Source organism: Garra rufa, chromosome 17 (assembly GCF_049309525.1).
Source record: "Garra rufa chromosome 17, GarRuf1.0, whole genome shotgun sequence".
In the NCBI taxonomy this organism is placed as follows: Eukaryota; Metazoa; Chordata; class Actinopteri; order Cypriniformes; family Cyprinidae; genus Garra; species Garra rufa.
In genome coordinates this window covers 35,960,904-35,983,027 of record NC_133377.1, presented here as the reverse complement: position 1 = coordinate 35,983,027, position 22,124 = coordinate 35,960,904, and the positions used below count along the sequence as shown (strand labels likewise).

Sequence of the window (22,124 nt, the reverse complement as noted above, 5' to 3'; positions counted from 1 at the left end):
AGAGCATTTTTGAACTTTAGTAAAGAACGTTTATTATAGTTCTTGAAAACCATCTGCTTACAGGTGCTTTAATGATCCCAGACACCAAATGCACTGAAAAAAAAAAAAAAAAAAAAAAAAAATCAATTTTTCAACTCCAAAGAATTATATATATAGGGCCCTAAAAAAATCTGTTTTATTTTTTCCCAAATTCAGTTTCATTTTTTTTTTCCAAATTCTGTTTTTTTCAGGATTCCTTGTTTTAATGGTTGAAAAATATCAAATCAAAAAGTATGTATAATTAACTGAAATCATGAAACTTACACAATTTAACAGCAGTTTATTAAAAGTTTAACAAAAAATTTACTTTTTAAAGGCCCTATGAAATACATTTTAATTTTTTAAAATGTTTACTTTTTCCCCCCAAATTATTATTATTATTTTTTTTTTCGTTTTTTCAGGATTCCTTTTTTAGACTTTGCTTTTAATGGTTAAAGTTTGTAAAAAAAAAAAAAAAAAGTCAATCAAAAAGCATGTATAATTAATTCAAATCAAGATACTTTGAATTTGGGAAAAAAAAAAAAAAAAAAATCAGTCAAATTCAGTTTAATTTCTTTTTGTCCGGATGCCTTTTTTCCATTTAAATTGTTCTAGAATCCGTTTTAGTGGTTAAATGAATAAATATCAATCAAAAAGCATGTCTAATTATTTGAAATCATGAAACTTATACAATTTAACAGCAATTTATTAAAACTTGAACCAAAGTTACATTTTTCAGTTTTATTTGTACTAAATTCTGTGTGTTCCATTAATTTCCTGGATTTCACTTTAATGGTTTTTATACAATTTTAATAATCAAAAGCATCTCTAAGTTGATTTCATGAAATTAAAATGATCATTTTATTATTATTATTATTTTTTTTCCAGAAATACCGTATTGTGTATTTTCTTTTTCTGGTGAATAAATGATAAATAATGTTTTGGTAAATAAATTAAAAATAATATTGTAATAATTATATTATTAGTAGTAGTCGTAGTTGTAGTAATATATTTTATATTTATATTTATAATTTAAGTAATACATTAAGTAATATAATTGTCACAGTTTCTTAAACTTAAAGATGTAGAACATATAGGATTCATATTTATATAGTATTTTTGCAGCTTAATATTCACAGCCACTAGCCCATATGGCGTTTTGATTTAAGTGTACTGACCTACTTTCGATTTATTCATCCAAAGTTTGGCAAATTCTGTAACATACCTGTGTTGTACAGTAAATCACATTTTTATGACTGGATTTCACATTTCTGTCTGCACCCTACATATACTGTAGAGACCAAATATGGTAGATTGCTGAACCTAAGGTGCTACAAAAACCATTAAAGAACCTTCATTTTTTTGGGCAAGGCACTCTTCTTAAGTTGTCTAGACTGATTGCCCATGGGATAACTGCTGCGTGCCAACTTGGATAGAAGTGCCAGCTAAATTACAAAGTAGCAAAATACAAGAAATGCTTTCAACAGCACCAGAAATCAAAAACGCATCCCATATCAGCAAGCAGAATTTAGCAACGTTGTGTGCTTTCACACTCTAATCTTATTGTACTCTGGTAACCGGCCAGTTTCTATAACTTCTATCATCTTCCCCAAATTCCAAGAAGCCAGTCAGTCAATTTCCAAGCAGTGAAAGTTCCCCAGATTTTGGCTTCGCCTGCAAACACACTCAGGCAGAAAATATGAGCTGAGTCACGCACTCTAATAGCCAAAACACTGAGTATAGGTCACGCAAACCAGGTGCCTCTTTGATCTTATTCTAGGCACAGAGATTAGAGGGGGTGTCCAATTAGTGCCAGGCTTCCTCTCTTGCCCCCTTGGCCCGCTTCTTAGGGGGGCGAGACGGGAAGGTAGGCGTTACAGGTTTCCAAAAGAAAGGAAGAAGAAAGGCTGGTGGAGCCAGTAAAGCTTTTAGCTTAATTAGACTTTATCTGGAAGTAAAAATGCTAAATTTGCTGACTCACATCGAAGCCAGCGAGCCTTTCTAATACAATCTTTGCTGATGAGCAAGAAAATAAGTGACAAGACTATAGTAAAAATGTATTACATCCTACCTCACTATGCCAAGGCAAGTATTCATCCTCTCTCTTTCATTAGCACTAAGAAGGTATTCATTCAAAGAGCTTTGGCTACACTAGCATACGTGTTTGTGTGATACTAGCTCAAAACATAAGGGCTTAAAGTGGTTTTTAACAGGCTTGCTTAAGCGATTTAAGACGTTTCGTTGGCTCTCCCATGGGAAACGCTTATATTTATATCATATGATAAGGGATATCACATGAGCAGTGAGAGCAATAGGCGTATTACACGAGTGCTGTTTTTGTCACAAATATGTGACCCTGGACCACAAAACCAGTCATAAGGTTAAATTTTACAAAACTGAGATGTATACATCATATGAATACTCAATAAATAAGCTTTCTATTGATGTATGGTTTGTTATGATAGGACAATATTTGGTCGAGATACATCTATTTGAAAATCAGGAATCTGAGGGTGCAAAAAAAATCAAAATACTGAGAAAATCACCTTTAAAGTTGTCCAAATTAGGTTCTTAATGCATATTACTAATCAAAAATTACATTTTGATATATTTATAGTAGGAATTTTACAAAGAATCATCATGGAACATGATCTTTACTTAATTTCCTAATGATTTTTGGCATAAAAGAAAAATCAAAAATTTTGACCCATGCAATGTATTTTTGGCTATTGCTACAAACATACCCCAGCGACTTAAGACTGGTTTTGTGGTCCAGGGTCACATATGAGTTTAAATGTGATTTTATACAACAGTTTAGTAAAAAAAAAAAAAAGAAGTCAATATTGTGTTATATTTTAACTGTCTATCTGTTCTGCTCAATGTTGCAGAGAAAATATTACCATTAAATCCACCACAGAGCTGATATGCATCCGTGAGCAACACATCCTTGTTTAGTTTCTAAATGAATCCGTGTTTTGAACGAATCCATTTATTCAATAGCCTATTCATAAACTGAGACATTTACTTAATTTCTGAATGAATCAGCAGTTCAACATCACCTGCTGGCAGTTTTAGTTTCTTATTTAGAGTATCATTTCATTTAAAAAAAAAAAAACAACTAAAAAAGAGGATTGTTGGTAACTAAACTGTTTTGGACTTTTCTATGAACAAAATAATACTGAAATGTTTCTCAAATTCTATTCTTTTATGTTCCATAGTTTATGTTACACATTTGTAGCATAAATGTCTGTGTGTAATAAATTTTACGTTAAATCAAATCAAATATTTATCTCTAAAGCTACTATTTGTAATGTCTACTTGATACTTTCTCATTTAACACAATAATTGCTTTATTTCTCATTTCTCATTTTATTCCTTTCATGAAAATGCATTATTTGTACAAGGCACATACAATTCATTTAAATTATGATCAGAAAAGAGCAGATGGAAGAATAATTTTCTTATATTTATCTGCCCCCTTTAGAAACATAAATAGTAGATGACATTAGCATTGTTCCCTCCAACATCACCCAAACTCCAACATATCTTATATTTGTTTAAACATTTTACATTGATCACATACAAACAAAATCAAAATTCAGTTTGATATAATTCAAGTTGTTTCTTTTTATAATTCCTTTTAAATACCAAACTTTTTAAATCTTTCCTTAGAGAATTCCATGCTTTTACTCCAGCAACAGACAAACACATTTGTTTCAGGTTTGTTCGTACTATTGGATGTTTAAAGTCATACGGCCGTCTGTGATTTCCATCTTCAGAAGTAAAAACAAATAACTTTTGTAAGTCATGTGGAAGAGCTTTGCTTCTAGCTTTGAACATCACTAATAAAGTTTGTAATTCTACAATGTCTTTAAGTTTTAATAATCCTGACCTAATAAAGAGTGGATTTGTGTGGTCTCTATATCCTGCTTTGAAAATAATGCGAATGGCTCTTTTCTGTAAAATAAATAAAGGCATAGTGTTGCTATGATATGTATTTCCCCATATTTCTACACAATAGTTTAAATAAGGTAAAATCATTGAACAATATAACATTTTCATTGTATTATGCGGTAAGGTGTATTTAACCTTATTCAAAATAAACAGGCTTTTTGCCATCTTATTTTTTACATGCAATATATGACTTTTCCATGTCAATTTCTCATCTAAGGTGACTCCTAGAAATCTGATTTCAGACACCTTCTCAATATTTACATTGTTTATGGATAAACTGACTTCCTCCTTTCTTTTATTACTGAATATCATAAACTTTGATGTCTTATTCAAATTGAAAGACAATTTATTTACATCAAACCACAATTTTAGTTTAACCATTTCAACTTTAATATTATTAGCTAAGGTTTTCAAGTCATTTCCTGAACTGTATAAATTTGTATCATCTGCAAATAATAATACATAATGTAACATTTTTGAAACCTCACAAATATCATTTATATATGAAATAAAAAGTTTGGGTCCTAAAATTGAGCCTAGTGGAAGTCCACATTCAATATTCATACATTCTGACCTATAACCGTCAAACTCAACATATTGTTGTCTTTGTTGTAAATAGCTGGTTAACCAGTCCAGTGCAACTCCTCTAATTCCATAATTTAGAAATGAGAATTTGATGATCTATAGTGTCAAATGCCTTCTTTAAATCAATGAACCCTCCTATTGTGTATTTATTTCCATCTATTGCGTTATGTAATGTCTTCAATAATTTTCATGATAGCCAAGCTTGTAGACCTATTTGACCTAAATCCGTACTGATTTTCATTTAATAATTCATGTTTTTCAATAAAGTTGTCTAATTTATTAACAGAGTTTTTCAAACACTTTAGAAAATTGAGGTAGGAGAGATACTGGTCTATAGTTATTAAAAATATGTTTCTCCAGTTTTAAAAAAGGTATTACCTTAGCAATTTTCATACTATCTGGGAAAACTCCTTCTGTAAAAGAATAATTAATTATATAATATAATGGTTTAATAATGCAATCAATTGTGTTTTATTATTTTCATGCCAATACCATCACTATCCGTTGAGGTCTTGTTTTCTAACTTATAAACCACAGATAATATTTCATTTTCAGTCACCTCACCTAGATACATTGACTGCGTAATCCTATTTTCCCTTTTCCAGACTCCCCCTGAATGATCACTAGGTATTGGTATTTCGTTTGCTAAACTAGGTTCTACATTTACAAAGAATTGATTTAGTTCATGGACCATTTCATCTTTATTTTCAATCACCCTATTGTCCTTTTCAAAATATTTAGGTAGTTCCGTTCGTCCGGTCTTATTCCCAATTGCATTGTTCGGAATATTCCATGCAGCCTTTATATTATTTTTATTTTCATGCAACATTCTATTATAATAGTTCTTTTTTGCTTGTCTCAATATATCACTCAACTTATTTTTATATTTCTTATAGCATTTTTCTGCATTCTCTGTTCTTGATTTGATAAACTCCTTATAAAGTCTGTTTTTCTTTTTAGAGGCATTTAATCCATTTGTTATCCAAGGTTTACTATTTTGCCTTTGTTTGAATCTGCATAGGATCTCAGGACAATGCTTATTATACAAAGTAAGATAACATTTAAGAAAATACTTATAAGCATTGTTTACATCATCTGTGTACACCTCTTTCCACTCTTGTTTTAATAAATCATTCCTAAACCTATTAATATGATCAGCACTCTTTTTTCTTTTGTATATTTGATGGTATACTATTTTTTAGGCAACTTATAGTCAAATATTGCAAATATAGGCAGATGGTCACTTATATCATTTATTACCAACCCACTAGTAATGTGATTCTCTAAAACATTTGTAAAGATATTGTCTATTAAAGTTGCACTAGTTGTGGTTATTCTACTAGGCTTCGTTATTAATGGATACAGCCCATTTTTATATAATATCTCAAAAAAAAAATCTGAATTTTGTATATGTGAATCTACCTTTAGAAGATCAATATTATTATCTCCACAAATTGCGAGATTTCTTGTTATTTAGACCATGAATCATTTCTTCTAATTTATCCATGAAGGTTTCCACTTTTGATCCTGGTTTTCTATATACACATGCAACAACAATATTCCTAGTTTGTTCTAATTCTATTTCTACAGCTACACTTTCTATTAAATCATTAATGGCTGTTGTCATGCATTTAACTGGTCTACAATTCAATTCATTATTGATATAGAGGGCCACTCCCCCTCTAGTCCTATTGGATTTCATACCATTTTACAGATTTCATATTCACTTTTCCCTCAGAGACACTATTCCCATCAGCGTTGACCACAAAATGTTAAACGAATTTAGTATTTTGACAAGACGAATAAAAACAACAAATAGGTTACAATTTTTGTACAACCTACATTTTGTTCCTATTGTACTGACAGCAAAATGTTAAAATAATTGTATCTTGACAAGAAGCACAAAATAAGAAATATATTTTTGCACAATCTAGGCTATATTTTTATTTTCTCTGTGACACTTTTTTTCCTACTGTGTCGACAGCAAAATGCTAAATTAATTTTGTATCTTGACAAGACGAATAAAATGAAATTCTCTTACCTCTACTTCACACTGTCCCTTTAATCAAAACAAAAACCTTAAAAAAATAAACATTTGATGAGGGCAAAATGCCATGAAAATGAACAAAAATTCGAGACAAAGGGGCAAAAAATGCCCGGCTTGCACAATTGGAGTTTTTGTATAACCTGTGCTAGACTTGGCTAATGTCTTGGACTGACATGTTTGTCTATGAAGCCAGAATGTGATGGCCCAAAATGAAACAAATGTTTTATGTTGTTTTCTATATTGATATTCATTAGCATTATTACAATATAAAGAGCAATAATCTACAATAATGATTTTTGTCATAATATTGCAGCCCTATGAGCTTTACATGTATAATTTAGATACAATTTTGAAACAGTCTAGTTATTGACAAAAGTTTACAATGTTGATTAAAGTCATCGGGTAAATTCAAGTATTCGACAATAAAGACAACATATGGATTTTACAATAAGGTGATTATAAAAATTGCCCTCACAAATGTAAAAAAATCCCCCTGGAAATCAATTGCAGGGGGCAAATATTGCCTTTAATGGAAAAGTTCATTTTCGACCTTGTCCACCACAGATCTGTCAACAAACCTGATTACTGACAGGCAAAGAATATTTACTGATGGGCTAAATAAGTATGAGCTGCTTGTATTTCTCATATGGAGCTTACAGCAGGTGCTCATTGTTTGGCTGGTTAGCTTCAGCAGTTAGCAGATTTGAAGGCAAAAAAGCTTATTTTTTCATTAATGGTCAAACGTAGCTCAAAGCAACACATAAATCAAACCAAGTTAATTACAGAAGATTTAAGATTTACACATGTTTTTGGCGTACAACTAATAGGGTATAATACATCACACAGTCTGCTGCAAGTAGGGCTGCACGATATTGGGAAAAAATTACATTGCAATATATTTTTTTCTTGCGATATACATTGCGATGTGTACAAATTCATTTATGTTCATCGGCTTGTTTTGAACTGCTTAAAAATCAAATAATAATTCAAGAAAAATTGGGGTAATGTAAGCATTTTCAAAGAATAAAAAAATTTAAAAGTACAGTATAATCAAAACCCTGAAATAAAATACTTTTTAAAGCTTATTTTGGGTAGTTTCATAAACAGTTTGACTCACCGTATTCACTGTCAATTCAGGCAAATCAAGGCTCTACTATGCAATTAATAATGAATGTTGCTTTTACCCTGATGAAAGGGAAATCAGCTTCTTCCTTTCACGAAAAACATTAAAAGCTTAGCCAAGATGGAGGAACAGCTGATCATAGCTGTTACAGGGATAACATTTTTTAGCAGCAGAGCTACTGCAAGCGATTTTTAGTTTTGGAAATCCATTTATCTTTGTTTATTTATCTTTGCAGAAACTTCCGCGTCTTTAGGAGAGCGCGGGTCATGGTTGCTTAGCAACGGCAGACGCCACTCTGCCACTCAAGTTACAGAGCGCTTTGGAAAGAAGGAGAAAGCGGCGCGCCTAGTGTTTTCCACGCGTTTTTAGGCGCGACGTGTGAACGATCCCTTAAATTCGTAGTGTTTCCGCGAGTTGTGGCAACAAAGCACCTGTTTTTGGTCTGCAGCATCCTTTTTGTATCCAAAATACTTCCATATGACCGACGTTGCGTTTCTTTTTGCGACCAAATCTTCCATTTCGGCGCTTTTCTCCCGTCCCGCGCTCATTTCGACTGCATGACTGCATGCATGAAGTAGGTGAAGCAACGTGTGCATTGTAGTTTTTAAAGAACCTTTAAACATGAGTTAATTACTTTATTTTAGACAAATATAGATCCGTGAATAGAAAGTTTAGAAATATAGAAAGCACATGTTTAAATCAGACACACATAAAAATTTTGCCCTGCATCGTGACTGCCACGATGTGACTATCGCGCATGCGTACATCGCGATGACGATGCTGAAACGATCTATCGTGCAGCCCTAGCTGCAAGGACTTCTAATAATGAGTGAAACTAAATGTATGGACAACATACACACACACACACACACACACACACACTTCACTAGCCAGGTCTAATGTAGACAATCTCACATTTCAAATTATGACCATTTTTGGAAATCCAAACAATAAATGCTGTTTTGACACCATTTATTGTGTCATGACAGACTGCTGTATAGACACCTTACAATACTAAACAGAATACTACTAGTTATAGCATGGAATAAACATCTCATGTCTCATGTAATCCCTCAATCAATCAGGGTTCCCACACCTTGGTTAACTTCAAATTCAAGGACCTTTCAAAGACTTTCCAGGTCCAATACCCTCAAATTCAAGGACTTTATGTGGGGACACATTTCAAGTGAGAGCAAGGTTATATCGTGTTACTTTGTAAGATACATTGTTACAGTTTTTATGCATCAAACACAACTATGCAAAAAAGCATGTTATTCAAACTTCACAGCCTATTTTTTTCAACGTTTCACGGTGTCTGCGAGTTACCATCATAGTAGTTTTGTGTGCATGTGAATGTCATCGCAACATACAACACAAACTACCTCATGCGGGAAACGCTTAATATAGCACGTAAATGTAACTAATGTATATCAATCAAGCTAGTATGCATAGGCCACAAAGTGTTGGCGAAATAAATTAGTGGACTGGATGGAATATGGATTTTTTTTCAGAAAACTTCTTAATATAAATGTAAGCACTTTCAAGAACAGTATCTATGCATGTTTATTTTCAAAAACTTTCCAGGGCCTTGAATTTTTTTTTTTTTTTTTCAGATTCACAAACTTTCAAGTATTTCAAGGACCCGTGGGAACCCTGTGTTTTAACAGCAGAAAGACAGCTTGTAATGATGTAACTTTACAGTTACCTCAGGCAAGTCATTCAGTGTCCACAGCTAGGAGAGCATTTTGACTAAATATTATAGAAGGGTCACGATTTTCAAATAATCGATTAGTTCATTAATTTCCAGAATATCAAATAGGTTGTGCAATTATTGTCAAAAAATTCCCCAATGTTTTAGCCACAAATTTGTTCAGTAAACAACGGTTTAATTTTTCCCCTTCTGAAAACCGTACCAAACCAGACATCAAAACCAAGGTATGTACACTTAAAAATAAACTTTCTTTATTGGCATCGATGGTTCCATTGAGAACCTTCAACATCCATGGAACCTTTCAAATGCAGAAAAGGTTCTTTATAGTCGAAAAAGATTCTTTTGATTTTTTAAATGTTCTTCAAAATAGTTATTTTAAGAACTGTTCACTGAAAATTCTTTGGGGAATTCGGTTTGTTTGGTTCATTGGGTCTGGACCAAAAAGGAAAATTATACATATGGTCCTGGTCAGCTTAGAATTCACACTGGCATTATTGACAGCGAACCTAAAGATAGCGAACCTAAAGATACCGAACCTTGCGGCTCAATGATGTGTTCACAACTCGATTGGTCGGGTTGAATGTTGTATATTTCCTGACAGAACTCTGAACATCAAACTCAAACAAAACGGAAAAGGTGCATTTGACTTAAAGCGGCGCTGCAGGTGTACGACACCAAAGTCGACTACACCTAATGCCGTGTGTTAGACTAAGATCGCTCATCGTTGCATGTATATGATTTTATTTTTACCACCTGCAAACTCACAAAGAGCTCATAAAATGCACTTTACCACGTAGTTGCTCATTTTGTTTTGGTTACACCGATTGTTTCCTTTGTGAAATCATGTTGCATAGCATCACATCTTGTCATTCCTCTATTTTGGGTTTGTTTAGAAGCATTTGGTCCTTGGAAGCGCTTGGAAGCGGACCCATCTTTTTAGCAGTTTTGGTCCGCTTGTTTAGTGCGCAGCAGGGTTCAGATGGCACTTACTCAAATGAACCGCACTAACATAGCAATCGCACCAGAGTTTGTTTTAATCAAACCAAACATGACAAGTGTGAACACCCCCTAAAAGATAAGTTGCTCAACTTCTGGAACTGTAAGAAAGCAACTTGTTAGAACTATATGAAATACATCTAAATGTATCCATCCATCAAAAAAAGAGAATTAATTCATATCTCTACAGAAATAGCAGCAGGTTTAATGAGAACGCATCCCATTGACATCTAGCCTCTTGAAAACCTTCTGAACGCCCACTGGCCGGCCCACGCCGCAGTGCTCAACACCCACAAACACATGCATTCATTACCGCAACACGGCACGGCCACGCGGCTCAACTCCTGCCGAGCACTTGTGCGAACTTAACTGGCTTTTACTGATCTTTTAGACTTGTAAGGATTGATCTCCCAGTTCCCCTGAAGGCCGCCTGCCCACTCAAGTGTGCGGTTATGGATTCTATTTATAGAAGTCGAGCCTGATCGATTCGATTTGCAAGCGGCACCGGGGAGAGTTTTTCCTTTCTTGTTCACTGGGTACTTACTGTGTTGGAGTTGCTCTTTTGACCTCATGTGCAAACACACACACACACACACACACACACACACACACACACACACACACACACACACACACACACATATTGGAAATATGGGTGTGTAAATTTCATGTTATTACTCTCAGCTGTGCAGGAATATTGAAGAAAAATATTGCTGGGGTCAAGAGGTTGAAAGGTCAAAGTGCACTTGGATAGAATTGGCAGCGCATATGACTGATATCTGAAGGCAAAAATATATTCAATACAGTTGCATATTAAAGACGGAACATATCGTGGAGCTATCGATAATTCAATAACTCTGCATTTTTAACAGCATGCTTTTGGAAAGCTCAGTCCTTTGTTGGATGGAAAAGAACTGCAGAGAAAAATCTTATTTTCTCTCTCTATAATAGAGACTTTTTATATATTACTTGAATAAGTTAATACTTGAAGCAGGGATGTAGGCCCTATTTATTTGATAAAGACTAGTGGGTAACATGAAGAAATTCACCTTTTCACAAACATTTCCAGCATAGGCAAACACATTTGGAATTACACAGAAGTACAAATGAAGCAATACTAAAACACTTTGCATTCACAAAGCACCCTGCAGGAACGTTAGTGCTAAATAAAGCCAAAAAGTGATCAAATGTAACCCTGGACCACAAAACCAGTCATAAGGTTAAATTTTATATGTATACATCATATGAAAGCTCAATAAATAAGCTTTCTATTGATATATGGTTTGTTAGGATATGACAATATTTGGTCGAGATACATCTATTTGAAAATCTGGAATCTGAGTGTGCACAAAAATCAAAATACTGAGAAAATCATCTTTAAAGTTCTCCAAATTAAGTTCTTAATGCATATTACTAATCAAAAATTACATTTTGATATATTTATAGTAGGAATTTTACAAAAAAATCTTCATGGAACATGATCTTTACTTAATTTCCTAATGACTTTTGGCATAAAAGAAAAATCAATAATTTTGACCCATACGATGTATTTTTGGCTATTGCTACAAATATACCCCAGCGACTTAAGACTGGTTTTGTGGTCCAGGGTCACAAATCATCTTGACATAATCAAGTGCCACCCAAACATATACTACCATTCAAAAATACAGTAAAAACTAATATTATGAAATATTACAATTTTAAATAATAATCGGACCCTATGATTTCTGCAATGTGGAAAACATGAACGGAATCACAGAATCCAGTCATAAAAACAGGATTTACTGTATAACACAGAATGTCACGGAATTAAAAAAGATATTTGGATGAATAAAAAGTACTGGTATCTGTAAATATTAAGCCACAAAACAACTACATAAATATAAATCCTGCATGCTCTGTGTCCCTGTGTGTTTCGTTTACTACACACACACACACACACACACACACACACTCTGAAGCGCATGTCTCTCACCGTCTTTTCAGCCTCTGCTGCCTCAATATATCAGTACATGAACACAAACAATCTCTAAAATGCTCTGAAAGTCACTTTGTGACTATTTTACCATTTATTTTGAAAAAACCTATCATATCCTATACACACAGAAACTCAAAGGTCTTCACGGTAGGGATGGGCGATATCTTTCCGTGATAATAACAATAAAGTCCAATTGTTGACATATTTCTGTGTGAGACAGCGTGACGTGAAACTGAGGAGTAGTATATCGCTAAACTAGGAGCTCCTTCTACAATCCGGTTTAGTCGCTGTTACAGCGCGACACAAAACTATATAAAAATGGTCTGAGCCTTGAATAAATGTAGTGTTGTATGTTTACAAACCTGTTGTCCAATAAAGATATAATTTATTGACATGCTTTTTATCCAAATTAACTTCATAACATAGATGAGTGTTTAAAATAACCTTTTGTGATCAGACGTGGTTTCATATCACAGAATGAGGCAGATATTATACTATTTTATAGTATTATAAAAGCTATATCACTTAGCATTGCATTAAACTTTATCCTTATAAAAAAAAAGATTGTTTGAAGAACACAGACAAAACATAGTAGCAATCGTATGTTTATTGTCTTCAAGTTCCCTCAGTTAAAATTTCTTTCGCTACAGCAATAACTGGATTAGAGATTTCCTAGAGCATCGTCAGTGCAATTACTTTTTATAATGTTAATTATCTGTGGAGTTTCTGTGCAAGGGCGCCCTCTGGATTCCAGTATGAATTAAATGGTCATTAAGTTACGCGTGTACTCAGTAATGCTCAACACCCAATCCTGGGTAAAAACAAATAGAAAAGATGATACTTTTCTCTAAAGAAAAAGTATTTCCTGAATCGTTATCTCAATAAATATCACAACTTATTTTGATAAATTTTAAAGCCTATATCGCTACTTTACAGCAACCTGTCAAAATAATAGTTCGGTTTAACTTGAAGAAACTAGTACTACAACATTGTACTATAACTACTAATAATTATTAATATATATAGAATAATAATAAAATATAATTTTTTAATGGAACATTCATCAGAAAATCTATTTAGCGCAAAAAGAAAAATGTAAAACACAGTATTTCTGAATAAATAAATAAATCATAATAATGAAATAAGTTTTTTCCTTATAAAATCAATGAATTGGAGATGTTTGAGATTATTAAAATGTTATTAAATCATTAAAATGGAATACAGAAACTTAATAGAAAATAAAACTGTCAAAATAAAACCTTATAAATATAGGCCTAATAATTTGCTGTTTTGATTTAATTAGACATGCTTTTTATTAATACAATTTAATTTAACCATTAAAACAGACTCTAGAAAAATAAAACAAAAAAGTTCATTTAAAAACACCTAATTTGGGAAAATATAAAACTGAATTTGAGAACAAAATAAAACTGATTTCATAGGAACTTAATTACTCCAGTCTTTAGTGTCATGATCCTTAGGAAATATTCTAATATGCTGATTTGCTAATTAAGAAACACTCGTTATCATCAATGGTAGAAGTATGCATCTATGCATGTATTTATTTGGAAAGACACTACTTTCAAAAACATACAAACTCACGAAAAGAAAAATCCCAACTCTTCCAAACTTTTGACCGATACGTCAACTGTAAGCGAGTGCGGCATCATCGTTCATGACAACACAAGCTGGCAACAGGGATATGCAAGCTTTCATGTCTCACCTGCATCATCTAAGCAGTGCGGACACTCTCTCCTCCCACATGCTCACTGTCAGTGCAGCCAAAAACAGCAAAGACGACTGAAGCTGCATGCCTTGACTCATTTGCATAAGGTAAACGCTGACCTGCTAGCATATTGACCACTCTTCTGAATGACTAGCACGTAAACACAAAACAAAACAGAATGCCACTACGTATCAGTCAAGGTAGCTGCAATATGGACAACACCTTTCGCCAAGTCAAAAGTCTGGTTACGCAAGAATACGCAAGCCCTGATGTCAGTACATAAACTCTGTGTTTACAGTGTAGAGACTGTGAACCGTTCGCTGGTAATATTGATTTAGCAAGCGACAAACACATAGTATTCAATTCGCGTGATTCCCTGTTCACCTCGGTGGCGGTCCTCCTCCTCTTTCCGAGGATGAACGCTCGCTTTAGCGAGAGCTCTTGAGTGGGATGTGAGGAGATTAGAGCTGATGCACGTAGGTGGTTTATTTACTGTCAATGCAGAGCCTTGCAGAGCTTTGATACCGTGAGAATTTAAAAGCATTTTTATCGCTATCTGTGGCAGTGGGTTGATCTTTTACACGGTTGGGTTTTCGTTCCAGTCCTGCCTGTTGATGAGCTTAGTCATTCTGTGTGTGCGTGTGGTCTCTCACTACGACATAGCTTGAGCTAATGGGAGAAACGCATGGGAAACTGAAAATGATTCCGATTTAAAATAAACCACTTTGAAGCATCCGAACCTCAAAGGGCCGAATTTACGAACACTAACACTACAGCATGTGCACTGCACGTTTCAGGTGTTTCTAAAGTTTCACAACTCCTTCCAAGGTGCGTAGAGCACTAAAAATCACCTTCATAACTGTGCGTCACACATTTCAGCTGAGCATCTGTGATCTGTCGCCTTCTATTTCACATTACGCAAGTGCTAATTAATATCGAGCTCTGACACTTTTATAACCCGTGCTGTAATTACTTTAAATGAGTCATTATTGGCAGATTTGATTAACTGATGAAATAATATTCTCGATCACATCACAACAACAGTTGAGTCACTGCTGTTATTCACACCAAGTGAATGCACAGGTTAACCAGTTAGATGATCATCTGACTCGTCATGCTGCTTTGAAGATGGAAGGTTAAAGGAGCAGTTCACTTCCAGAACAAAAATGTACAGATAATGTACTAGGGGTGCTCCGATTGATCGGCTACCAATCACTATTGGCCGATAATCGATTTGGGATGTTTGACCGGCGGTCTCTAAAAAGCCGATCTCATAAACCAATTAGGGTTGGGTATTCAATATTTCCAATAACCGGGTAATCGATAAGACACGTGTGTTTCGATTCCGCTTAACAATTGCTGTGTTTGCATTTTAATGTGCATTTTAAAGTGCAGGAAGGAAAATAACTTGTGCACTGTTTACGCGCAGCGAGCACGGAGTGATGCAGGTTCCCGACCTGGGTCTGTTCTTGAAAATTCTCCATGCATTTCCACTAACAAAACCTCCTTCACATTTTCTGACCCTTATGCACAAAATACATCAGCATATCCTCAAACACAGCGTTTTTTGTCTTGAGTGAACGTAAACAGGTGAGAAAGAAAATGCATGTGTAACAGTATTTTTACATCTGTGTTACTATTTTATTACTTGTCTTTAACAATTTAATGTTCGAAATTTATATTAGTCTAGTTGTTTTTTTTTTGGTAAAACAAATATGTTTGACATTTAAATGTTTGACTCAAAACTTTTTAATGGATTTTTTCTTTTTAATCTTATTGGAATCGGAATCAGGAATCCATAAGAATCGGAATCATTAAGCAGAATCGGTAAACCATAAATGTCTACCGTGTTTCAGAATCAAGGCTATATGGTTTTTGAAAATGTCTAAAAAAAAATGCTCTGCTCCACCTCTTAAATTGAGACAAAAAAACTGATTAAATGCCTAAAATCCTGATTGGAGTTTCACTATAAATAATTCTACATGATAAAAAAAAAGGCTTTGAAAAGATCAGTATCGGCGATTGGGTCGACAGATACTGCTTGCTGTGATCGGCAATCGGCCTCAAAAATCCTAAAATGTACTCACTCCCTTGTCATTCAAGACATTCGTGTCTTTCTTTCTTCAGTCGTAAAGAAATCTCTCCATATAGTGGACTTCTATGGTGCCCCCGAGTTTGAACTTCCAAAATGCAGTTTAAAAGCCATTTCAAATGGCTCTAAACAATCCCAGCCTAAGGAAGAAGGGTCTTATCCAGCAAAATGATCGGTTATTTTCTAAAACTTTATATACTTTCAACCGCAAACATTCATCCTGGTCTAGTGCTACACAAACTCTGTGTATTCCTGTTCAAGTCAGTCAGTTATGTCGAAAAACTCTTATTTTGTCCTCCAACTTCAAAATCGGCTTACATCACCGTTTTAACTTTTTTTTATTTTGTAAAGGGCATTTGACCTTCTTTACATGTTCACTTTATAAACAAGTTTGTACTTCTGCAGCGATGTAGGGCAATTTTAAAGTTGGAGTCCCTAAAAAAAAAAAAGAAAAGCTTTTACATGCACCCAAGAAACCTTTTTGTGCCCTCGAGAAATTATTCACCTGCGCATGGGAATTTTTTTGCATGCTTATGCATTACAATTTCTAGTTTTATATTCCTTTGTGCATCACTATGAATAAAACAAGAGCATGGTTGACAATGAATTAACAGAGCTACATTCTCAAAGTGTGGCTTTTTTATTGTCTTACCTCTAGTTTCAAGGTATCATGTACAATTTAACACATCCTCTGTGGTGGCGCATAAACCATGACACAAAATGGGCTGATGACATACAATTTACCAAGTTCAAGGGTCTATAAAAACTGTAAAAAGGGTTTAAAATTTGGCTTTCATTAGGGCAATATGCAGTGTTTTTAGGCCTTAGGTTTCTTTAACGCATACTTTGTGGAGGCCAAGAAATGACACAGTGAAATTGGCTGATGGCACAATAGGTGGCTCAGTGTACATTGTCCTATATGCTAAGTTCAATGGTTTCTTGTGTACACATAAAAGTCTGTATATTTTTTAGTTTGCATTACAGTGCTACGAATATTGTGCAAAGAAACCCAAAATGCTTAAATTTTAATAAATTAAAAAATATATATTATATTATATGGGCAAATATTTTTCCATACTCTGCTTTCTTTTTTCCATACTTTTCCAAACCTGGAAAATACTTAAATCAAATTCCATACTTTTCCAAACCCTGTAGAAACCCTGATGATGTAGTTTAATACAATACAGTTTACTAACAAAAACTAGCCAACTACATTAGGTGGAAAGCAAACAACGTGTTTTTATTTTTCGAGATAAGGTCAACTTGGCTCTGCAGTGAGCACATTTATTTACTACACAGCATGGATTTGTCACAGCCTCTGTTTTTTATTCCTCAAAGCAAGCATCATTTTGATCATCGTTTTTCATCAGCTCTGGTTAGACGACATCATGCCTGTTCTGATATGATAATCTCATTATTCCATCACTGCCGCAACAGAGCCATGCGTTCAGCAGAAGACAGGCTGGGGTACACAGTCACAGATGTGTGTCTGTGTGTTAAAGAGTGACAGAAAGGTACACTTCCACCTTATTCTTTAACGCAGAAGTAAGTCTATAGGTGAGACTTCTGTCATGATCGGGGCTGTGGGTTTTCCCTCAGCCACCTGAGGTCGCTGTTTGCACTGCACTCTGATTCATCACGTCTGTTTTGTCATTAACACTGATTCACACACAGCTGTTCACTATCTGGACTCTGTATAAGAACACTCACTCTTCATTCCGTTTTCAGGTCTGCATTGTCTTGTGTTTTTGATGTTCTTTTGTGTTCCTGAATTCCTGGCTTTAGATTCTGTTCTTGATCTTGTTTATTTTGTGTTTCAGTTTATGTTTAGTTTTGTGCCGTGTTGGCCTTTTGCTTTGTTTGTTTATTTGTTTAATTAATAAAAATCCTTTCCCTGCACCTGGACCCAGACCCTTCCTTACTCACGTGACAGAATGCAGACCTCAGGTGGCTGAGGGAAACCCCACAGCCCAGATCATGACAACTTCTGGTTCATTAGCTGTAAAACTTTGTACTACAAACCAGTGTGCTCATTATTAAAACAAAACATCAAAATAATATGGTAAGACATACCAAATTACAGTATCAAGCAGCAAAACAAGCTGTTTGTGGATGACACCAGAAGCCAGACCCATAAAATTTACAAATGGCCATGCCCATTCTTACAGAAAGAAAAAGGTGGATGGTGAACAAGACACCAAAAAACTATAGTATTTATAACAATGTCACTGTTAAAAACTACAATAACTACTTGAAAGCTGAGATAAAATAATAAAATAAGTAAATATTTAATAAAAAAATGTTAAACTTATTTAATTTCTAATTTTTATATAAGAATTTTAAGTACTAAATTTACTAAAACTCAAATTAAAAGGTTAATTTTATTGTTCTGTGTTTTAACTTGTTTTGGAGCAAACTAGCTTATAATTAATCTTAAGGCTAACATATTCATACTAAAAGCCAAAAAACTTCATTTTGATTTCAATAATTTTTTTAAGCTGAAATAGAAACTAAACTAAAGACTAAAACTGGAACTAAAATATAGAAATAAAAGGCCACTTCAAACTATGAATAAATAGAAAAATATTAAAAAAAAATAAAATAAAACCATCATTTCAAAATATTGTACTTACATTAGACAAAAAAAGTTTTTGGACAGTAAGATTTTTAATGTTTTTTTTAAAGAAGCCTCTAATGCATTTATTTGATCTAAAGTATGGCAAAAACTGTAAAATTGTGTAATATTTGAATCAATTTTAAAATGTAATTTATTCCTGCGATCCTTCAGAAAACATTGTAATATTCTGATTTGCTGCTCAAAAAACATTGTTATTATTATTATTATTATTATTATTGAAAACAGCCGAGTAGGTTTTTTCAGGTTTCTTTGATGAACAGAAAATTCAGAGGAACAGCATTAATCTGAAATAGAAATCTTTTGTAAAATTAAATTGACCATTAATGATTATAAAGACATTTATAAAGCATCCTTACTGAATAAAAGTATTCATTTCTATAATTTCTTTCCCAAATAAATAAATAAATAAATGAATTAATGACTCCAAGCTTTAGAATGGTATAGTGTAATGTTACAAAAGCTTTTTATTTCAGATAATTGCTGATCTTTGGATCTTTTTATTCAAAGAATCCAGAAAAAAGTACCCAACTGTTTTAAATATTGACAATAATAATAAAAAAAAAAAATAATGAAGAGCAAATCAGCATATTAGAATCATTTCTGAAGGACTGACTGAAGTAATGATGCTGAAAATGTTGCTTAGTCACAGGAATAAATTCCATTCTAAAATATATTCAAATAGAAAACAGTAAAAATATTTCACAAGATTACTGCTTTTGCTGTATTTTGGATCAAATATGCCAAAGAGACTTCTTTAAAAGACATTAAATATCTGTCCAAAAACTTTGAACTGGTAGTGTATACCTCAAATTAAAAACAGAAACATCAAATTTAATTTCAAAAGGCTTTTGAGTCTTGACTCCAAGTCTCTGAACTTTAATAAAACCAACGTCAAAAATATTATCAAAAGTTGATCTCCAGTCCAGACTAAGGATAATAACAGTCACAATAACAACAACTGACTCACTGCGGTTATTTACAGTTTCACAGAGTGAATGTGCAATGGAGGGTTGATAATTCGTAAAAAACAATCTCACTACTAACATATACGAAACCTTTCCTATCCCTGCTATGAGCTTCAAATTAATCAATAGGTTAAAGGGCTAGTTCACCCAAAAATTAAAACTCTGTCATTAATTACTCAGCCTCATGTCTTTCCAAACCTGTAAGACCTTCATTCATCTTTGTAAGACAAATTAAGATATTTTTGATAAAATTCAAGAGCTTTCTGGCCCTGTCTAGACAGTGACACAACTGACATGTTTTATGGCTCAGAAAGGTAGTAAAACATTGCTGAAGAAATTGTTAAATAAAGCTTCATAACACTGAGGTTGAACCATGTCACATGGACTATTTTAACAATGTCCTTACTACCTTTCTGGGCCTTGAATGTGATCGTTGTTTTGCCGTCTATGCAAGGTCAGAAAGCTCTCGGATTTCATCAAAAATATCTTAATTTGTGTTCCAAAGATGAACAGAGGTCCATTGGGTTTGAACCAACATGAGGGTGAGTAATGAGAGAATTCTGAGGGTGAACTAACCCTTTAAGAGCATGTTCCAATGCCATGTTCCACGATGAAGGGTTACGCTGGTCAATCAGAGTTGAGCAGCATCAGTGACTATGTTTACATGGACACCAGTAATCCAATTAATGACCTTATTCTGAATAAGACAATAATATGATTAAGCTGTTTACATGAGTCGCTTTTAGAATATTCCTTTCATGTTCCCGTTTTACATGTTATAGTTCATAGATCGATTAACGACACACATCATTAGGGCCTACACGCGACACTATCAGTTCATCTTCGCTGCTCCAAAGCGTCTGCTCCATACAGCGAGCGTTTCTGAGCCAGTCAGTTTTTAGGGGAGAGGGAAAAAAAAAACACGCAAGCACGGTCACCGTGTTTGTTTTCATTTTGAAAACCCTGTTATCTTTGTCGTTTACCTAACATTACGCTTTGGAGGCTTTCTTTTATTTTTTATTAATTAATTTGATTGCTCAGTGTTTGCGCGCGCTGTAATAATTTGTTTAGTCGGCATATAACCCAGAAAAAATATCAATTCTCCGATTTTAATCGATCTTCAGTTTAACGCAAAGATATCGATTTGGGAAATCCCCGAATCGATTCTTAATGCATGTGCTTCACGTAAGAGGATATGAATATTCACCTCTCGTCCTGAAGGTGTCACTAGTGTTCCTGCTGAGAGAGTTTTCTCAACTGCTGGTGATCTAATCACAGCGCAAAGGAGCTGCCTTAGATCAGATCAGAACATGTTGATCAGCTGCTTTTTTTGCAGAAAAATCTGGTGATCAAAAATTATTAGGCTGTAGTTAGGAACTGTTAGTTTTATGGACAGTTAGAATGTTTTGTATACGCAGACAAGGGCTTTATGATGGGCCTGTTTTGAACGTTTTGAATTTAGAAAAATGTTTTATTTCTTAAACATGTTTGAAGTTCTTAATAGATTTCACTGTTGCACATTTACAGTCTTTTTATTTTTTTACAGTAATGTGCATTTTGCAGTTTGTTTACATGGTGTACAATGGATGCACATATTTATGACTTCTTGTTACAGTGTTCATTTAAAATAAAAGTTGTTTAAAATAAACAACTGTGTGCACCCTATTATTAATGTAGATGTGTATTTCAGTAATAAACTTAAGTAGGAGAGTTTCAGTTACCAGCATTTATATCAAAATATGGATCCCATGTCTGCAAAACTAACATTTTAAATGAAATATTGATAGCTAATCGATATAGAATTGAATCGAAATCGAATCGAAACCAATCCATAAAAATAAGAATCGAATCGAATTGCCAAATTGGTCACAATACCCAGCCCTATAGTCCATGCCTCGTCTTATTAGTTTTTGTTAATAAATGCTATATTTTATTGTTGTTGTGCTGTTTAATTAAAAATAACAAATCCATCTTTTAGGAATTTGTTTCAATCTTAAAATTGATAGGTGTAGCCTATATATGTAAGCAAAACCAAGATCATGAATTCGAAAGTAAAAGTGAAAAGCATTCTAAGACATTCCAAAAGCGGAAATCCCGTTCACAAAATTAAAATCACCAATAATACTAATGAAAAAGAACGGGTTTAACTATACCATAAAACTATAAATTATGATAACAGACAAACTATTTCTCAGCAATGAGCATTGATTAATCCCATGTTGTAGCAAAAAATAAATAAAAATTTAACCAAAGCATAAGCACGAGCGACCAACTGAGAGCGTTCGAGATAT

The 22,124-nt window shown here is 33.7% G+C and overlaps 1 protein-coding gene across 1 annotated transcript in view; it reads right to left on the bottom strand.

Annotated features, from left to right (window-relative positions):
* LOC141289393 (potassium channel subfamily K member 9-like) overlaps positions 1-22,124 on the bottom strand; it is a 45,153-nt gene that overhangs the window by 2,122 nt on the left and 20,907 nt on the right. The gene's annotated exons all lie outside the window — the stretch shown is intronic.